General features: G+C 36.1%; 1 protein-coding gene across 2 annotated transcripts in view; it reads right to left on the bottom strand.

Annotated features, from left to right (window-relative positions):
• The window catches only part of LOC115236653 (MOXD1 homolog 2), a 237,518-nt gene that overhangs the window by 191,481 nt on the left and 32,670 nt on the right, over nt 1-13,367 (bottom strand). The window contains exon 1 of one of the 2 annotated variants that reach the window (XM_029809240.1): nt 9,826-10,521. The exons of the other annotated variant lie outside the window; for it this stretch is intronic. The gene's annotated coding sequence lies outside the window, so the exon portion shown is untranslated. Of the gene's footprint in view, nt 1-9,825; nt 10,522-13,367 lie in introns of those variants that run through there. 2 annotated transcript variants of the gene reach the window in all.

Below are 13,367 nucleotides of genomic sequence, written 5' to 3'. Positions count from 1 at the left end.
TGATATAAATGATATAAAAAGTATATATAACATACAGAAAAAATTTTTACATTATAATATATCATCTATATATTCTAGAAAAAAAATATTAATATTAATAATAATAATAAATATAATCAAAATAAATATGGTATATTAAAAGATATTATAAGAAACTATAGTAAAAAGAATCATATCGATTTACCGTGCGCGATAAAAATAGATGCCGATATGTCGATATCAATTTAAGCCACGATAATTTCGATACACGGTATAAAATTTCCCTAGTAGTAAAGCAGTAACGAATTTCACAGGGAGATTAATGATCGGTATCGCGGATATTAAGATTGACTAATCCTTCAGATAGAAAACGAATTTGAAAAACTCTCTCGTCGTACGGGAGTAAAGGACGAGATCCGTTAACAGATTGCTTTTTCCGCCCGACGGCTGGACGCTAAAGCGAACGGGAGAATAATCTTCATGCGAGAGCGACGGAGGAGAAAGCGAGCAGGAAGTTCGTGGAAACGCAAACGGCCTCAACGCCGCGTCGCGTAGGACCGTTCACGAGAGCGGAGCGAGCTTAAAGGAGATAGCCGGTAAAGATCCTCGCGGCGCTAGGACAGTCGCGTGATACATCGCCCGACGGCCGTCGCACTATCTCTCGCGCGTCTACGACAATCTTCTTTCTCACATTTTGCCAAGAGAGCTCGCATTCCTAGAAATGCGAACGCGCAGCATTTCCGCGAATCACCGCGATATCAAACAGATGAATCGGTTCCTCTTTTCTTTTTTTCTTTTTTAGAATCAACGCAAGAATTATTCGATTGCTTTGTGATATCTTTTTTACAGATTGATTTCTAAAACTCAAAGATTATGATAATAATTGATTGTTAAATATCTACTATATGTACTAATATATATCTACTCAAAACTCATATTTAATCGAAAGAGTATTATATTAACGTCTTAATAATCATTTTCTTTTCATTAGATTATAAAACGCGAATAATATGCAGAATAATTTTAAGACGCGAAATAGAATATTGGGAAACTTTAACACAAAGTATCAATGGATTTAATGGATATTAATTATTAGTAATTAACTATTTTCCTGAATCCTATTTAAGAAATTATTAATTTTGAGCGACGTTTATTCGGATTAATTTTTTTTAAATCTTTTTATTCTAATTATAAGAAAGATTATTCGAACAATTTGTAGTCAAAAATATTAAAAATGAAAAATACAAAGATGGTAGGTATAAAGGATTCAAAGATTAATTATACATTTTTTATATTCCAATTTCTCATCATATACGTTTAACAGAAAATGATATTTCGTTGCAGTGATCGAAATATTTTATTTCTCATCTATTTTATTTTATATCATATGGCGCAAAGATTACAAAATATATGAATGATTTATCGTAAGCTTCTATCAAATTTGTCATTCTCTCGCTACCTTCTTATTTTTTAACCGTATTTAAAGAGAGAAAGACCCATCGCATTTACAAACCACTAAAAACCTACGCTCGTGAGATGTTGTTAGCTCGTATTAAAGCGTTATAAGGCACGCAACAGTTTAAGGAGCCTCGTCAAGAACTGTCAAGTTTGTTTACGGATTAGGAAACGCCTCGTGAACTCAGCTTAACCCTTTCAAGAATCTCATGATAATCTCAATGTCCTAATGCTTGTTCCAAGGAATGTTTACCATTCTGCTGGGAGATTATCCGTTTCGAATACAACCATATGTTTCTAATTTTACAGGTAGATATAAGGAAAGCTTACCGAAAACCAAAATTTATACGACGTTAAAAAAGTCGCAAAACACTTGATTTTAGAAAGCTAGAAGATTAAAATATAGAGTATGTAAAATTCTCTCTATCGTATTTTGAAACTGACATATCATACTAATCGAAAATGTATTAAATTGATCAAACAATTTGATAATTTTTTTTCTTGATTTATGATAATAATATAACTTATTAGTGTAAAAATTATGTAAGAAAAAAATGTGAATAGATATATATGACTTCCTATAAATCTTAAACAATGGAAAACGTTGACTTGGATGAATTAAGATTTACGGATACCTACAACAAAAAGATTTTAAGAAAGGAAGAAAAATTCCCTGCGGTGGGCACGGCGTAAAGAGTTTCGTTCGGATTTCTCTTATTTTCGACTTGGCCGCACGACACGACAATGCTCTTAAATTCACCGCCTTGGACGGCCATTATACTCGGAGAAACTTTCGCGTAAAAATCTTACGGACGTGCCTGTAGAAATTAGGCCGGTCATTATCGATTCATTGAAAATTCGCGGGAATCGAGTCGGGACGTCGCCTTTGACCGAGATTCGCAGTTTCATCGGCGAAAAGATCTCGCAATGTCATTGACTATGACATTAAAGCGGAAAAAAGAAAGTTTGGAAAGCTTTTCACATGCATGTAAAAATTTAAGGTACACGAAACAACTCTGATTCTAAATCTGTATCTAAATTATCACTGTATTGAACAATTACAATTTTAATTTCAAAAAAATTAATTAAAAAATCAAGTTTTGTCATTCATTTAGAGTCCCCTGTTTAAACTTGAATTAAGTAAAATAAATTCTAGATATTAAATAACTCGGCAATTACAAAAAACACACACACGCATTGCAATAAATTATTGTTATGGAGAAATCGACTTTGTATTCGTCAGAAGAACCTGTCGTAAACAGAAATAGCGATAGTGACAGCTTGTATGTGTGACACTAGTATATGCCACATGGCACTAAATGTCTGCGATTTAGCGCAAACTTTAAATGGGATTCGAGGTCGGTTCTACCATTTTATCTACGAATATATACGCGCACTGACATACGTGCCGGTGTATTTCGCATGATCGAGAGCCTCCGTGTTTTACGATCGTACGATTTTGTTTGTTTGTTTTTTTTTTGCCGCGCGTGCGAGATCACTTTCGCATTTCACTGTATTGTGCAAGCTCGGAACGACAGACTGCGCGTGACAGGCGCCACGGCATAAACATCGATCTGCGAATATTACCGTGAAGCATTACTCGCGAAATGACTCTCGCGATGCTGGCAACTATTCGCTTGCCAGGTAAATCAGAAACTTTAACCGTTTGCTATCAAATCGCCGAGCGACGGCGGACTGTTAACGTTTGCGTTCCTCGCGATATGATTGCGTACAATTTTTATTTTTTCCGATGCAATAAAAAAGATTTCGAATAAAAATTTGGCGTTGGTTTTGAAGAAGAACAGAAATCACACATGTTTTCATCAAAGAAGATACATTGATACATGATATTCAATTGATTTACGATTTGACTTGCGTCATTTTCTTAGTAAGTTTTAATGTTTCGCTATCAGTCACCGTTCGTAAACAGAATTCTAGCTATGTACATATAAACATTACTCGAATTATGTTTCTAAAAGGTACCGCGCGATTGTGAGCACAATCAACAAATACAAAGTCAAATTTTATGAATAGAATATTTCGTTTCAAAAACTTGTATTATATATATCGGTGGAAAAAATTATTCTTTACTCAATTTCGTACAAACCGAGTTCATATAAGCGCAAGCGGAAATACGTGACAAACGTGTGATTTGCCTGTAAAGTGAAAGGGTGTCAGGGGCTCACGTGGGTGCCGGTTGAGTGAAACAGTACAGAACAGAATAAACGTATGAGCGATTCGTTTTGAGAGAGCGACACGACTCGAATCTTGTAAAACGTCTATATAATAAGTGCAATATGTGAGTAAATTATTTATGAAGGATGTCGTGCGTGCTACAAGAGTAGGACAGCATAAAATGAAGTGGAGTAGTGTAGAAAATGAATTTGTGTATAACACACGGAAACGCTCGTCGTAAAAATATAATCAATCTCGAAAACCGTTGAATTAAAATTAGATGTAATAAATTACCGGTCGAGAGTGAGTTTACGTTGGAAATATTGGAGAAGAGAGAGACTCTACCGACTGGTTTACGTCAGCCGCGAGTGAATATAAAGTGTACACTCGCCCTTTAATGAACCCTCTATGAAGCGGATATGACGCGCGGGCACGTACTCACGCGCACACGCGGAAATGAAATTGCAAAATGCTAAGTAGCGTGGTATATTCTTGGAAGTCCTCGTCGTACTTATCGGCGTACTTCAACGCCGCTTAATTTATAGATGCATAAAATAAACCCGGGGATCGATAACCCGCGCACGGACGCGAAATCCACAACTGTAACACATACAGGGAGTGAGAGATCCTAATCGCGTCGACTCGCGAAACGAGAATTCGCGTGAGCGAATCCGTCCGTCCGTCCATCCGTCCGTCTTACACCCCCTACTCGAGGGCCGACCTTTAGAGGTATACGAATGCTCTCCGTCTTATCTATCGGAGCTATTTAAGATGTCGCCCGCGATCCCCATCAAGAGAGATATCCGCGAAATCACACGCGGATTAACGGATAAACGACGGATGTGCACGAGTACGTCGTATCGTAAATTTAGGCGGACGGAAATATCCGTTCGATCCGCTCTCATTGATTCGCTTGGGGATTAAATAAATGATGCATACTAAAGAGTGTTCTATCTGTCCTTCTATCGATCGTGCTAGATCTCGTGCTTATCTCGTTTATTGGAGAAAGACCGTTTCAGACTGTTACTGATATAGCGAATTCGTTAAATATATTTATTTGAAAATTGAATAAAAAATATTATTATCATAAAATGATATATATTATCGTCGGATTAATCAAAAAGTATTACCCGCGACAAATTTTAAACAATAGTTGCCTTTTAAAAAGTTCAAATAAACTGTAGTATTAGTATATAACTCTAGTAATTTAAAAATAATGGTTATAGAATTTTTTAGTAGATTAGACTTAATTACTTGAAAATATTTAACATTCTGAAAAGTTTTTCCATTATAGTTCAACCTGATAATTTATAGCTCGATCGAAACTTGACACATATTGTATAAAATATTTCGTACAATAAATATAATAGTAAAAATGTCAATCTAATGTCATAATTTCAGTAAAAAATTCGAGCAATCTCGAAATTGTATCGTACAATGACTATTTGAATAAGATATTATTTTTTAAACGAGATATTGTACGCACATACAAATGCTTCCCCAGGCACTAGTATTCTTGTATAAACTGAACGTCGCACGTTACTTTGCCGATATCTTTACAATTTCAATGCAAATTGCGCGCTACAGCCTGCGTGACTAATTTAATATGCCACGCTATTTTATTATCGCACGTAACAGAATAAAATGCTTCAGAAATTTTCGTACTAGAAACGTCGTGTTCTTCGCAAATTGTCAAATACACGATCGACTGTAATGTACTAGAATTTTATAAAATAATAGCCTTATTTATCGCTTAAAATGCATCGCGCTTAAATTATAATCAATATTTAATGCGGTTGCATTATATCAACAACCAGACATTATTTTTTATTGTATTATTTTTTATTTGATATAAAAAGTATATATAACATACAGAAAAAATTTTTACATTATAATATATCATCTATATATTCTAGAAAAAAAATATTAATATTAATAATAATAATAAATATAATCAAAATAAATATGGTATATTAAAAGATATTATAAGAAACTATAGTAAAAAGAATCATATCGATTTACCGTGCGCGATAAAAATAGATGCCGATATGTCGATATCAATTTAAGCCACGATAATTTCGATACACGGTATAAAATTTCCCTAGTAGTAAAGCAGTAACGAATTTCACAGGGAGATTAATGATCGGTATCGCGGATATTAAGATTGACTAATCCTTCAGATAGAAAACGAATTTGAAAAACTCTCTCGTCGTACGGGAGTAAAGGACGAGATCCGTTAACAGATTGCTTTTTCCGCCCGACGGCTGGACGCTAAAGCGAACGGGAGAATAATCTTCATGCGAGAGCGACGGAGGAGAAAGCGAGCAGGAAGTTCGTGGAAACGCAAACGGCCTCAACGCCGCGTCGCGTAGGACCGTTCACGAGAGCGGAGCGAGCTTAAAGGAGATAGCCGGTAAAGATCCTCGCGGCGCTAGGACAGTCGCGTGATACATCGCCCGACGGCCGTCGCACTATCTCTCGCGCGTCTACGACAATCTTCTTTCTCACATTTTGCCAAGAGAGCTCGCATTCCTAGAAATGCGAACGCGCAGCATTTCCGCGAATCACCGCGATATCAAACAGATGAATCGGTTCCTCTTTTCTTTTTTTCTTTTTTAGAATCAACGCAAGAATTATTCGATTGCTTTGTGATATCTTTTTTACAGATTGATTTCTAAAACTCAAAGATTATGATAATAATTGATTGTTAAATATCTACTATATGTACTAATATATATCTACTCAAAACTCATATTTAATCGAAAGAGTATTATATTAACGTCTTAATAATCATTTTCTTTTCATTAGATTATAAAACGCGAATAATATGCAGAATAATTTTAAGACGCGAAATAGAATATTGGGAAACTTTAACACAAAGTATCAATGGATTTAATGGATATTAATTATTAGTAATTAACTATTTTCCTGAATCCTATTTAAGAAATTATTAATTTTGAGCGACGTTTATTCGGATTAATTTTTTTTAAATCTTTTTATTCTAATTATAAGAAAGATTATTCGAACAATTTGTAGTCAAAAATATTAAAAATGAAAAATACAAAGATGGTAGGTATAAAGGATTCAAAGATTAATTATACATTTTTTATATTCCAATTTCTCATCATATACGTTTAACAGAAAATGATATTTCGTTGCAGTGATCGAAATATTTTATTTCTCATCTATTTTATTTTATATCATATGGCGCAAAGATTACAAAATATATGAATGATTTATCGTAAGCTTCTATCAAATTTGTCATTCTCTCGCTACCTTCTTATTTTTTAACCGTATTTAAAGAGAGAAAGACCCATCGCATTTACAAACCACTAAAAACCTACGCTCGTGAGATGTTGTTAGCTCGTATTAAAGCGTTATAAGGCACGCAACAGTTTAAGGAGCCTCGTCAAGAACTGTCAAGTTTGTTTACGGATTAGGAAACGCCTCGTGAATTCAGCTTAACCCTTTCAAGAATCTCATGATAATCTCAATGTCCTAATGCTTGTTCCAAGGAATGTTTACCATTCTGCTGGGAGATTATCCGTTTCGAATACAACCATATGTTTCTAATTTTACAGGTAGATATAAGGAAAGCTTACCGAAAACCAAAATTTATACGACGTTAAAAAAGTCGCAAAACACTTGATTTTAGAAAGCTAGAAGATTAAAATATAGAGTATGTAAAATTCTCTCTATCGTATTTTGAAACTGACATATCATACTAATCGAAAATGTATTAAATTGATCAAACAATTTGATAATTTTTTTTCTTGATTTATGATAATAATATAACTTATTAGTGTAAAAATTATGTAAGAAAAAAATGTGAATAGATATATATGACTTCCTATAAATCTTAAACAATGGAAAACGTTGACTTGGATGAATTAAGATTTACGGATACCTACAACAAAAAGATTTTAAGAAAGGAAGAAAAATTCCCTGCGGTGGGCACGGCGTAAAGAGTTTCGTTCGGATTTCTCTTATTTTCGACTTGGCCGCACGACACGACAATGCTCTTAAATTCACCGCCTTGGACGGCCATTATACTCGGAGAAACTTTCGCGTAAAAATCTTACGGACGTGCCTGTAGAAATTAGGCCGGTCATTATCGATTCATTGAAAATTCGCGGGAATCGAGTCGGGACGTCGCCTTTGACCGAGATTCGCAGTTTCATCGGCGAAAAGATCTCGCAATGTCATTGACTATGACATTAAAGCGGAAAAAAGAAAGTTTGGAAAGCTTTTCACATGCATGTAAAAATTTAAGGTACACGAAACAACTCTGATTCTAAATCTGTATCTAAATTATCACTGTATTGAACAATTACAATTTTAATTTCAAAAAAATTAATTAAAAAATCAAGTTTTGTCATTCATTTAGAGTCCCCTGTTTAAACTTGAATTAAGTAAAATAAATTCTAGATATTAAATAACTCGGCAATTACAAAAAACACACACACGCATTGCAATAAATTATTGTTATGGAGAAATCGACTTTGTATTCGTCAGAAGAACCTGTCGTAAACAGAAATAGCGATAGTGACAGCTTGTATGTGTGACACTAGTATATGCCACATGGCACTAAATGTCTGCGATTTAGCGCAAACTTTAAATGGGATTCGAGGTCGGTTCTACCATTTTATCTACGAATATATACGCGCACTGACATACGTGCCGGTGTATTTCGCATGATCGAGAGCCTCCGTGTTTTACGATCGTACGATTTTGTTTGTTTGTTTTTTTTTTTTGCCGCGCGTGCGAGATCACTTTCGCATTTCACTGTATTGTGCAAGCTCGGAACGACAGACTGCGCGTGACAGGCGCCACGGCATAAACATCGATCTGCGAATATTACCGTGAAGCATTACTCGCGAAATGACTCTCGCGATGCTGGCAACTATTCGCTTGCCAGGTAAATCAGAAACTTTAACCGTTTGCTATCAAATCGCCGAGCGACGGCGGACTGTTAACGTTTGCGTTCCTCGCGATATGATTGCGTACAATTTTTATTTGCAATAAAAAAATAAAAAAGATTTCGAATAAAAATTTGGCGTTGGTTTTGAAGAAGAACAGAAATCACACATGTTTTCATCAAAGAAGATACATGATATTCTGATATTCAATTGATTTACGATTTGACTTGCGTCATTTTCTTAGTAAGTTTTAATGTTTCGCTATCAGTCACCGTTCGTAAACAGAATTCTAGCTATGTACATATAAACATTACTCGAATTATGTTTCTAAAAGGTACCGCGCGATTGTGAGCACAATCAACAAATACAAAGTCAAATTTTATGAATAGAATATTTCGTTTCAAAAACTTGTATTATATATATCGGTGGAAAAAATTATTCTTTACTCCATTTCGTACAAACCGAGTTAAAAGAGTAATAAAGAAAAAACGATACTATGTATCTTTATATAATTATATTAAAGTTTACTATATATAAAGCATTCTTTTATATACATATTGGAAGCATATTATCGCATAAAATTTTACATTCTTTTAATAACGTGCTTTATTTATTCTAAAGAAGCAAGACATTATCAAAGCGGAAATTTTTTAGCGCTGTGTCATGTCATCAAAAATCCAGGAACACTCAAAAAGCAAGTATATCATTTATCTCCTGAAATATTCTTATATCAAGATACCGTAAAATAACACCGATAGATTTCTCGAATTCTCGTCGTCGCGTCTTATCTGAGAATCTACGTATCATCTGTTAAAACGGTGACTTGTTTCACAAAACTTCGTGGATTGACAATGAGATAAATATGTCAAAGAATTCTAACAATTTTTGTCAGACGAAAGTTTGCCTATTGTGTCGGCGAATCCAAAATCGTACCAATCTTTGTAGGCGAGAGAGAGAGAGATAGAGAGAGCGCGCGATGGTAAACAATTCTTTTTCATAAAAGAAATTACGATCAATTCGTCAAACTTTTCATGTCAATCTAAACTTTTGTAAAGTAGAAACGCAATAATTGTTGAAAATCTGGAAATTTTCTATCAAGTACGTGTTATAATATATAAATATAACTTTATATAAAATAGAAAATTATTAACTGTAGCTAAAGAATGCTGTAAACGTTCTAAAGGTTATCTAATCTCGCGTACACTTTTCAGACGCTTTTCTTAGAATTCTGTATCTTTAGGTTTCGCTCGTCGATTATCGATAAGATAAGATTCATCGAATCTTGTAGAAAACTCACCACTCAAAAGTATAGACGACGGCGAGATGTGTCCGGGTCCGTTACGTTTTTGACGAGCGTCGCGACGCGTCGTCTCGATCCTCGAGAAACGATGATCCTCTCTCGCTATACACTCACGTCGTTAAGAACTTCCCTCCTATCCTCCGTCGTCCTGGCGATCACACACTTCCGCCACTGTCACTCACTCACTTTACGAGCTCCTCGATTACGCCCTTCTATAACCCGAGCCGATAATTCTCTGCGACGAGTCGATGATAGACAACCACTCGCGCCTCTCTCGATCTGTTTATCCGCGCGTCACTTCAATCTGTTCGTCGTCGCGACACTCTGAAAGTTGCGTTCCAATTTGCGCGGTTAAAGTAGACGTAGCACTATTCACACTGATCGCAATCGACAGATTTCGTCATAATCGATTGGCCGCGAGAAGAAAAATACTAGCTTGTTTTCTCTCGCGCGACGAAAGAGATACGTCGGATTAAAGTCGAGAATATCACTCAATGGAGAATAATCGCCGAAGTCGATTATTCCAATCGCGAGAAACCGTTGTCGTTATCTCGTCTTTTGTCACGTTAAACGATCGAAAATTTCAACCGGCTCTCTCTTCCCTTCGTTCGACAAGAAGACGCGCACACCGCACGCAGGCCAGCCAACCGCGCGCCACGGTACCAGCCTGTGAACTGAAGCGCCACTGCGACCTGAAGCCTGAAGCCGGGTTCCTTCGGCCTCCCCTCCTAGGGAGTCCCCACCACTTCTCTACCCCCACCACATACTCACGCCGTCGCGCGCGCGATTCTACGCGCGCCCTATCTCTCGTTCAAGAGAGAGATCCCTTCTCTTTCCCCCTCATTCTTACTCTCTCATGAATCTGTCTCACTCTCTCTTTCTCTCTTCGCCTCTTTCTTTAGGAACTATTCCTTTTTCTCGCTCTCTCTTTCTCATTTTCGTTCTATTTCTTTCTCTCTCTCTCTCGCTTCTTTGGCTCGTTCGCCATCCTTGTTCCGCTCGCATTCCAACGGTGGTCGGTTCCTCTATGCCATGTTCCGACTGCCTAACACCGACCCTTCACGTACGAACGACCGAACGACCACCCCGTTCTCTCCTCCAACACAGCGCACACGATCAACCTCTCTCTCATCTTTCTCTCTCATTCCTCTCCGAGAAGCCGCGACGCGCACCAGAGGTGCACCCTTCGCCAAGGACTTTCCGGATCTCCCACATCTCCTTCCCCATCCTCCGTCCGCGTCCTAACCAGCCGTTCCTTTCAGAAATATTTCGACGTTCGCGCGCATGTACATCCTTGCACCTGACTCCTCCGCCGAGTTTTCCTCGGTCGAGGAAGTGCGCCGGCCAATCCCGGGCACATGTTCGACACTTCCACTCGTGCTATTCTTCTCGGATCAGACGGGGGAACGGGAGAGGCTCGGGAAATCTCTTTATCATACTCGCGAGCAAGCGGGCTCTACATTCTCGAAGAGAATGATGTTACTCTCTTTTTTTTTCCTTTGACCATTGGACTTCAACGTGACGGTCAGAATCGAGAAAGAAATTTCCACCGAACGAGAAGCTAAACGCAATCATTTTCACGATTTATCGATGCAAGATGCAGTCGAATAATGAAAGCCGGAATCGAGGAAAATGTTTTATTTAATGTCACAATTATAGATTGCAATAATAAATGATGAGAATTCTTTTAATTGAAACTAGAGGATTATTTAGAAATCGCCAATTGCCAAAAAATAAAAAAAAGAAACACAACGCAGTTGATTTTAGTAAATTTATATGACCTCAGATAATTATTAATTTAATGACACATTATATTTGTCTTCTTTAATATTATAATTACATTTGTTAATATTAATGATCTCTATTTTGCATTAGTTAATGCTTGTTGATTATTTTATATTTCGTATTATTCATTATTATCGTCGAAAAAAGTATTATACAAAACAAATTATTATCGCAAAATAACAGTTACAAAATTATGTTAAAACCGAGAGAAATTTTCACATCAGCGAAAATTGATTTAAGCTCAATGTATGGAAATTTCAACAAAACTAGATTAATTTGCGAAACTGCTTATAAATTCCTTTCATTATGATGAAAACTGCAGTCCTCGGGGATTACTGCATATTTGCGGTGTGAATTTTGGGATACGATCCCGTAATTATATCACCGCTATTTGCAAGACACTTTTCACATAGCTCTCCCATTCGGCGAATGGCGTCGATGCGAGTGACATTTCCATTTCCACTGCGGGCAACACGCATAAATTCGATACGCACGACGAGTTCTCATGCTTCACGAGGTTACGCTAATTTCCACCATGATACCCGCATCACGCCGACCACAATTAACTGACAATTAATTGAATATGTAGATCCTTTTACTTTGAGATACCGCGCGCGTCATAAGAGTGACTGTCACACGAGCAAAAGTATCGCGAAATAGGTGTCATTAGTCATTCGCTGGTGCTATCTCATACCTTTCAGTATATACTCTCTGTACATACTTGTCATATATTTCAAGCATCTAAAGCATATTCATCTATCTATCTACATGATTGCATTAGCGGCGACATCAGCAAAATTGAAATATCTCGCGCTGTATCGCGCGTTAGTGAGTAAATTATGTCCAGTAAATAGAATCAGCTACATACATTGTATATCTGTATTTTATATGTATATCCATTTAGTCAACAAATAAACACAAAATTTCAACGAAGAAACCAATATACAGATTCAAAACTCATTGGTAATCGAAATTTCAATAGATTATAATCTATTTATTTCTGAAATAACAGAACATGCATTGAGAAAATTTTATTTTGTTTATATTTATTATATTTATTGTGTTTAAAAAAAAAAAAAAAAAAAAAATTCTATCAAAATAAATAGCTCATAAAAATCAAATATAATTGTTATACAAGATGTAATTTATACTACGAAATTCTGATCATAAAGAACAATATGTATATTTAATTGTAAATTTAATATAATTATAAAACGTTTCTCATCAATTCGGTAACCGTTTTTCTACTACATTTATGCATCCTGCCCGCTTTAATATCGATCTCTTTACGTACTCTAGAATGCTATCCGTGCATTGGGAGTACCTCCTTCTGAGCCCATCAAATTTCGCGCTGCCGCAAGCAAAAAAAAAAGCACGCAGAATTTAATTCTTGCCCCTTGACTTGAGCGTAGTCGCTCTTGAAAATTGGATTTTTTTAATGAAACCTCATTCGCTTGGAAGCAGCAGCAGCCGAAGATTAAGTTTCCCGGTAGACAATATCGACACTTGCCTTTAACGGCTCCTAGAAACGTATTGCAATTATGCTCCATACGCGCGAGAAATTATTTGATTTCATTATTTCGAAATTTGTAATATATAAAATACAAAAAATATATAATGCTGTTTATATAAATAAATTCTGTTTATATTTGGCCGTGCTTAAAGTTTCACGATGATGCTATCTCCGATCCTAATTTCATATATTATTGCCATTATTAATAATACAATATTGTAAATATTATTTAATTTGTCAT

The sequence above is a fragment of the Formica exsecta genome, unplaced genomic scaffold (genome assembly GCF_003651465.1).
Source record: "Formica exsecta isolate Colony F162 unplaced genomic scaffold, ASM365146v1 scaffold26, whole genome shotgun sequence".
Taxonomy (NCBI): domain Eukaryota; kingdom Metazoa; phylum Arthropoda; class Insecta; order Hymenoptera; family Formicidae; genus Formica; species Formica exsecta.
Note: the sequence above shows the minus strand (reverse complement) of the source record. Positions and strands in the feature narration are given on the sequence as shown.